Raw genomic sequence first — 9,028 nt, forward strand, 5'->3', positions numbered from 1 at the left:
AGCATCAATGGGCTCAAGCGTGGCAACAGTAGTGAGGTTGACCCAGGATCAGGCAGTGTTTCATTCTGCTGTGCATAATACGAGTCGGCATTGACTCGATGGCACCTAGCAACAACAACAACATGTGATAGTTTACATGGGAGAACGTTAACTTTACATTCATCCTATCCTATTTCATTTCATTGCCATGGTTACAATCCCTTCCATGCTTCATCAAACAACCAAAGGGTATACCCTGCAAGCCTGCCTCTCAGTTGTCAGCACACAGCCTCTCTCCCTCTCTGGGTCTAGAGTCCTCAGCCACTCCTTCTCTCCACATCATCGTCTCTTCCTCCATCTCTGTTGTCAGTATTTCTCTGGGTAGAGTCCCGCACTTTGCTCTTCTCTCTTGATGGTTCCAGGGACCTCCGCTCCTGGACTGCAAAGTCAACCACTCCCCTCCTTTTGCTACAAAACATCTACCCTTACATTTCCAACCCTCACAGTCAGTTCTGATAGCAATTATTCACTACTGTACCACAAGAGTCCTATCCCCATTTCCTTTCATCAGCCCTGCCCAGTCAGATTGGATACTACTCAGTGGAGATTCTACCTTCTTCCGTGCTCTCTGGGTCTAAGCTCCCTTTTGAAAGCTTGTAAGCCAGTCACTTATTGCCTTTGCAGCGCCCCCTCCCCATTTTGGGTAGCCAATGTCCAAGTTCCCCATCCCTGTCAACCCTGTGTACCGAGGGGGTGGGAATGATTCTCGCTGCAAAGATTTGGTCCCAGTTTTGAGCTACTACATCCATAGGTATAGGTCCAGTTCATCAAATTGTATCAGATTACTCTTCCCCGCCCCACCCCTTCTTTCTTCTTCTAGTTGTGTTCAGGTCATCCAGCCTTTGAAGCCTAGTCATGTGGGTATTATCTAGTATTTGCTTTTATATGCTTGAATCAAAACAAAGTAGAACAGCAGGACTTGGTAAAATCTTAATTTTTGACTTAATGATGGATATTGAAAACAAGTTAATTCTGGTTTGCATAGATAGTTTAAGAATAAGTTAGGGTAACCCACATTTATATAAGAGCTTTGCCTTTTTTCTTTTTCCTTGCCCAAATGATTCAGCAAACACAGGGCAGATTTTCCATTAGGTAATAGAATTTCTTTTCCTAAAATAGCTGTGAGTCCAAAAGGAAATGTTATGTGAGAATGAAGTCAGAAATTTATAAGGAATCTGCACAAACCACTTAGATCAATTTCTGAGGAGGAATGTAGGATAGAGAATAGAACAAGGTCACCGTTCCTGATGTCTCTCTCTCTCTGAGGGAGTGTATGACAGAACTGGCCTCTAGAGTCTGAGAGAAAGAAGAGTTGGATAGAAGAATCTAAATAATTCAATCAAGAAGGCACACTTGAGCTTTTCAAAGTCACCCATATGAACACACATGGAATCTAAATTTTTGAATCCTGTTAGGAAACTATTTAAAGTGTTTCTAGAACATACAAACTTATATTAACTCCTTACCAAAATAAATTTTTATTCCCTGGAAAAAAATAATCTCATCTACATTAAGGAGCTCTGGTAGCATAGTGGTTACAAATCAGGCTGCGAACTTTAGGTCAGCAGTTCAAAACTACCAGCTGTTCTGTGGGAGAAAGATGAGGCTTTCTGCTCCCGTAAAGATTTGCTGCCTTGGAAACCCTGTACAGGGTCGCTATGAGTCGGAACCGAGTCCACGGCATATAACAACAACATTAATCATATTAAATAAATGCTTAATTTTCATTCTATTTAACTTTACCTAATTGATATTGCCTTTCATCAGATGGACCAATAATGTTCTTTCATTCTATTTGTAGCATATAAAATTCTGTATTTCTAAAATAATTTCTTCAATAAGCAGCATAAGTTTGCATTGGGTAGAAAAAAAAATCTATGTGGCTGGTATAGATACAAAATAAGGGAGAAAGAATAAAAGGATATAGCATTACCCATCTATTTCTGGGAAATAAAAAGACTTCACAAGCTATTTTAAAAATCATTTTATTTGTGGGGTACATTTCCAAATTTTCTCTAACTAAGCAAGGTAGAGAAATTGAGACTTACTGAACATTCTCCCTGCGTCAACCATAATTACAATGAACACACCAAAGAAAAAGACATGTTTTTACAGCAAAACTCCTCCCATGACATTACGTTTGGATACTATGGAAATAAACAACTCAGCAGAACCAACAGAGACAGCTACTTTATATTTTCCAGTCGCACTATAAAAAAAACTTCCAATTAAGTATTTTACCTCTTACCTGTTAACATTTTATATGAAATTCTGAAAAAAAGAAGTAAAGCATATTGATTTTCCCCACACCTCCTGCCAGTGGAGGTTGACTTGATTATGAATAAGCAATTCCATATACACTTCAAAGGTAATTTCAATTTTATATTCCAATCTAAATTCTCCCAACGTTATTGCCTTCATGGTCTGGTAGTTAGACTACACTGTCTGAGACATAAGTGTACTTGACTTTCCCTATTGTCCTCTTCCCTTCAGACTGCAAATTTGCTCTTGAAAACACAGCTTGCACACCTGTGGAATAATACAGAAAATACAATAATAGGGGTAAAAAGAAACATTGTTTTTCAAAGGTTTTTAGACCACTTCTACTGTAACTATGGAGTTCTAGAAATAGTCCACTCTTTTTAAAGATTAGGCTGGTGTTTCAATGGAGCTATATAATAATAATAATAAATAATCTTTGCCTATTTACTCCCCTCTTTTTTACCGTCTCTGACTATGATCTATCCCAGGGACCATCATCATCCTAAATGTAAGTCCTGTATAATAGGAGGGGAAAGTGTATAGCAACTTACCAATAAGAAAGCCCAACAATGACATTGTTTCCTCGTTTCCATAAACCACAAGTGGACTTCAAAAAGTTTGTGGAAAATGGAATAAAAAGATAATGGAATTTTTCATTTAAAAAAAATTTTTTTTAGCATCCTCATACTAGAATTCACTGGAGAAACAGTCTCATTCTATGACTCCTCCTTTAACTATCACCAAAGGAGCTTCCTACAAGAAGATTCTATGAGTACTACTACTTCAACAAAGGATATTTACACACTGTTATCAGATGTCTCCAAGGCCTGTATACTATTGTGCATTAATATAAAATAGTCACAATTGCTACATGTATGAGTCCTTACTGATGATTAAGATACTACTGGGAACAGACATGGTTACACCTTTTAAGTGACACGAGTGAATGAAGGAAATACACAAGGAGGTGTGAGTCAAGCCAGAAAAAGTTAAGGCACTCTATGCCACCCACCCACCTAGTCAGCAGTCAGCTCTTTACCATAAACATGAATATTGTAAGGGGTATGTGTGTGTCCTAGAACATAGGGGAGAAAATCTGTGTGAGTTTCCTTAACTAATGAATAAAAATAAAAGCAAACTCGTTTGGCCATCAAGTTGATTCATGGTGACCTCCAGTGTTACATAGAAAAACCTATTTCATAGAATTGTCAAGGCTGTAATCTTTCAGAAGTAGACCCAGCCAGGCCTTTTTACCAAGGCACCCCTGGATGGGTTAAAACTGCCAACGTTTATGCCACCCCAGGACTCCTGTTTAAGTGAAAAATACTTTTTTTTCTGAAATACTTGTTGGGGAAGAGGACTAAAGCATTCCTGCTCTAAAATAGCATGTGGTGACCACGTTTCAAATGGTCAAGTTCAAGGTGACGTTTCCTACTATTACAGCCTCATCATGACAAGAGATGTAAATAACAACCTTACTCTGGAAGTATGTGCCTAAGTGTGGTTGAAAGACAGCTATGGAAATGGAAGTGTTTGCTTACCTAGTTTCATACACCAAGAAAAGAAAAAGTTGGAGAGGCGCAAGTGGTTGGAAAGTTGCTACCCTCTCTTCACTGCTGCCTTGGACACCTTGTTGTTAGTCATAATGACATACTTGACTCCTGATTTTCTCTACCTTGGATGAAATCACATCCTTTAGATACTTATTGATATTGAATTAAACATACATTTCAAAAATGACAAGTATTTGGAGAAAGACTAATTACATAGGAGCAGAAAGAGACATGATCAATATATTTGGATAATATCCTATAAAACTCCCAGTTTTGTGTCATTGCTTATATTCCACAGCTCAACAGAAAAGCAAAATCAGAAAGAACTTTTACACACGTTGGAGATTGACAGGAACACGGAGGCGGTAGGTAAATAAGTGACCATAGCCAAAATACAATTCCTCTTTTGTGCTTTAAGGAATTATAGCCGTGAACTTCCAAGGCTGTTGCGCAAATGCCAATAATTATTATTTGTTACAATAAATAATTAATGTTGACATCAGAAACAAGAAAATCAGAAGAGGAACAGAAGCCTTTTTTTTTTTTTCCTTACTGCAATGATAAGCAAAGATTGTGTTATATTGAATAGGTGTTTCATTCATGCAGCTGTGCCCATCTTTCACCTCTAGGATATGAAATGTATATAAAAAGTCCAATAGACTTTTATCTGCCTAGGTAAGGCAGATAGTAACCATTTTCTTATGACTTATGAATGAAAGTTTGTAATAACTATAGATTCTTACAAGTCTCTTTCTACGACAGCACAGAGATTTTTAGGAGTTTATAAACAGACAGACTCAATTTCAGAATTCCCTGTGAACTGTACAGAAACAAAATCCAGTAACTTCTTTGTATGAAAATTGCAGCTTTCATGTGCAATTTTATATTAGCTGTTAGTAAAATATTTTATATAAAACTTAAGTGTCTAGAAGCCCTTTTCCATATAAAAATCTTTCAGATAAAAATTCTTCAGTTATGGAATGACTTAATTCTTCACCCATCTTAATTTTATTGAAGCATGATTAAAATTAAGTAGAAGCCATCCTTCTTCATGATCTTTAGACTCAAAGCAATTCTCAAATTGGGGTAATAAAAATTAAAAGTCATATCAGGTACATGCTTACTGTCTCTCCACTCTCTCTTATGCCCCCATGGGACAACTAAATTTTTGTTATGAAAAAACAATTGGAAAAAAAAAAAGCAATTGAAAAATTAAGACTGATATGAAAATCATGCCTTCCCTCTGCAGATATATCAAAAGTGATGAGATATTTTCTTATTTCAACTGCTAACTGTGATAGTAACCTTGCTATTCAATCACATTTATAAATCACCTATGCTAATGATGCCGACTGTTTCCAAGGGGTTTTTAAAAACACCTTGGTATCTTGTAAATTAGCCCACCAAAATATGTCACCTGTTTTAACTTTATTGAATGTATCTACCAAAGCCTGATTATCTTCTAATCTCAAACTTAAAGGTTAGTAATATTAAAATCAAATTTGACAAAGTAAAAGGTCTTAAGGTCTTAATTTCAGACAAAATAATAGGAGTTTTAGAATGCAATATCTTAATGGTCATAAAGTATTGCAGAGTATTAGACATGATAACTCTCGAAAGGTTCTCAGGAACACATGTATTTCAATATAGATACATAACTTCACAATACACTCACCTCTATGTTTGTTACCCCTGTGTTTAAATACATCTATATAATGCCATAAGGAGCTCTGGTAGCATAGTGGTTACAGATTGGGCTGTGAGCCGCAAGGTCAGCAGTTCAAAACTACCAGCTGTTCTGCGGGATAAAGTTGAGGCTTTCTGCTCCCGTAAAGATTTACAGCCTCGGAAACACTGTACAGGGTCGCTATCAGTTGGAACCAAATCCACAGCAACGTAACAACAACAACAACATATAATGCTGTGGAGTCCTGGTGTGGCATTGTAGGATTAGCACTGGACCAAAAGGTTGGTTTGAACCACAAGGTCGGCCGTTTGAATCCACCAGCTGCTACTCGGAAACCCTATACAGGATCGCAATTAGTCGGCATAGATTCTACGGCACTTATTAACAACAGTAACATAATGCAGTGGAATCTGTAGGATAAGCACTGGACTGTTAACCACAAGGTTGGTGTTTCGATTCCACTAGCCAATACAGTAGAAAGAGGAGGTTTTCTGCTCTGCAAAGATTTACAGCCGTGGAAACCCTATACAGGTTCTCTATGAGTCAGAACCGCATGATGGCACTTAACAACATCTAAGGCATATGTAGGAGTTGTCACTATAAAGTCATTCCCAACTAAAATTCCTCTAAGAAAACACGCTAATTAAACTGTAGTTCTACTTTGAATATTATGAGTATGTATGGGCTGTGAACCACAAGGACAGCAGTTCGAAACTACCAGCTGTTCCATGGGAGAAAAGATGAGGCTTTCGGCTCCCGTAAAGATTTACAGCATTGGAAACCCTGTATAGGGTCACTATGAGTCGGAACCGACTCCATGGCACATAACAACAACAACAACAACATGTGTATCTTTAACCCTTTCATGACTCATGGGCCAAAAAGTGCCTATCTACATGTTCGGCCTTTGGGGTTTAGTGGGAATCCGCTATCCAACTTTTAGTACATGCTGCCATCTGGTCAAAAGGAACCTTCACGGTGCTACAGGATAAATAAGCACTGGACTACTAACTGCAAGGTTGGTAGCTTAAACCCACCAGCTGCTCTGTGAGAGAAAGATGAAATTTTCTTCTCCTGTAAAGATGTACAGCCTCAGGAATCCTATACAGGGTTGCTATGAATCAGAAAGGGCTGGATGGTAGTAGGTGTGTGGGTGTGGCCCATCTGATCCGGGCCTTTAGAACTGAGTCAATCCGATGAAACTGACCTAATCGTTCCAACCCCATTATCAGAGACCCCTTAAGTATAATTACATCAGAACTCATATTACCTCCAAAAAAATTTCATTTCATTCAAAATGTCTTCTATTACTGAAAACACATGGTTTCAAGAATACAATTCAAAGAACATTTGGTTCCAAAAGGGTTAAGCAAAAACACTAGAGGGACCAAATTTCATTTTGGCCTAATTTAGTTTTTTTTCACTAGGAAATTCTGTGTAGTGAAGCACTGAGCTGCGTATGTAAGATGTTGGGCAGGATACCTGCCCTCCACCCACTAGATGCCAGAATCACCCCAAGAGTCATGACAATCAAAAAGTGTCCTTGGTATAGGAGAGAAGCCAAAATCATACCTATTTGAGAAGCAGTCATCTAATCAAACAGTATGAGCTCTGCTCATTTCTCTTTTGCCTTTCAGAAGTCACATAGACGGGCATTGCGTAAATTTATAAACTAATACTGCATAAGTCAACTGCATAAATCTATTTCCGGAACCGTAACAAAACCTAAAACTTCCTGATCACATTTTCAACAGACATGGGGCTCTCTGAAGTTCATCACTTACATTTTTAACAATTTGAACAAATAAAGCACTAACTTGAATGACATATTTGAGTGACGACTGTATGTGTTTTTGGTTAGTCCTTTCATATGTCTGAAGGAATATAGAGATAAAGTGAATTCTCTTTTTAAGGTAAGTATTAAACAATAACAATAATTCAAAGGAGGAATATATTCAGAATTGCAAATATAGTGAATATTTAACACAGCAGATTCACATTATACTCTCATGACATTTTTGCTACTAAATAGAATCAAAACAGCAAACCAGTTCTGCACAGAATCAATATTCTCATATTCTTGGCTTTGTAAGTAACAATAAAATCTATATTATGTTGACCAGTCATATTTTAATCGCTAATTGTGATAATAACCTCATTATTCAATCATATTTAGAAATTGCCTATGCAATGATGCCAAATTTTCCAAGGGGATTTTTATTTTTTCAATCTTGATATCTTGTAAATTAATCCATCAAAATATGCCTATGTCACTTGTTTTTACTTTGTAATATACTAAGTGTCTAATAGCAAAATTGAAGAACTTTTTGACACAGTACGTTTTTGAGACTTTTAAAAAAGAATAAAAGTCGTTAGTTCTAATGTCTCCTTTTAGTTTAAGGTATCCAATGTACAAAACCAATAAGACACTTCCTTTAGCTTTTTCTTACATGTAAACACATCCAGTTGCCTGTAGTCTTCATTGTTGTTGCTGTTGTAAGGTGCCGTTGAGTCGGTTCTGACTCATAGCAGCCCTGTACAGGGTTCCGGAGGAGCAGCTGGTGAGTTTGAACCACCAACCTATGGTTCAAACCAATATTGCGGATGAGCACTTATCCTACAGTGCCACACCAGGACTCCTGCAATTTTCATTAGAGCTTTCTTACTGTGTGTCAGCTATGGTGTAACAAGCTTTCTAAGTTAAGTAATCCTGCCTGCTACTAGGGAAGAAATAGATACTAATTCACACACCTTTAATTGCATGAGCCCTGCATTGTGTGATACATTTGGGAAGGTAGAATGAATAAACCAAGTCTGCTCATTCTGGGTTACCATTCTTGGGAAAGAGTTGCATCTCACGCTGTTACATGCATTATGAGCAACAACCAGAAAGTTGGCTTTTACAATACTACACAGTATATATATATTTTGCCATACCAGGCCACATGGATGAAGCTTTTGTAGTCACACAAGAATGAGCATTATTGAACTCTGACATAGATGTGAGTGTATGTGTGTGTGTGTCTTTGCATGCTGGTGTATGTACATACATATGCTCTTTGTGTAACTATACTATGGCTCTTTGTGTAAACATATATGATCATAGCCAGAAAAATGGATGTATTTCCATAGCTTATCTTCCAACACAATTAGACTCTATGCCATTGTGCTTTACTTCATTTCTAAACATTAAGTTATGAAACAATTATAGCAACTTAAAAATAAATAATGAATTCACATTTCACTAAACTCATAATAACATGGAAACAGATCTACTTGATACAAATTTAAAATTAGGATTTATACCATAATTTTGAGGAGGAGAGAAGGTGACTCTTATCCAGACAAACAGGATCAACACAGTCTAAAGTCAACAATGCTTCATGTTGTCTAAGTCGACTTGACAAAAGGGAAGGACGCAATTATTTAGAATTTTAAAAAGGAAGTGAATATAACATAGACTTGGCTCAACAATTCACAATAATCG

Source organism: Chrysochloris asiatica, unplaced genomic scaffold (assembly GCF_000296735.1).
Source record: "Chrysochloris asiatica unplaced genomic scaffold, ChrAsi1.0 scaffold00098, whole genome shotgun sequence".
NCBI lineage: Eukaryota > Metazoa > Chordata > Mammalia > Afrosoricida > Chrysochloridae > Chrysochloris > Chrysochloris asiatica.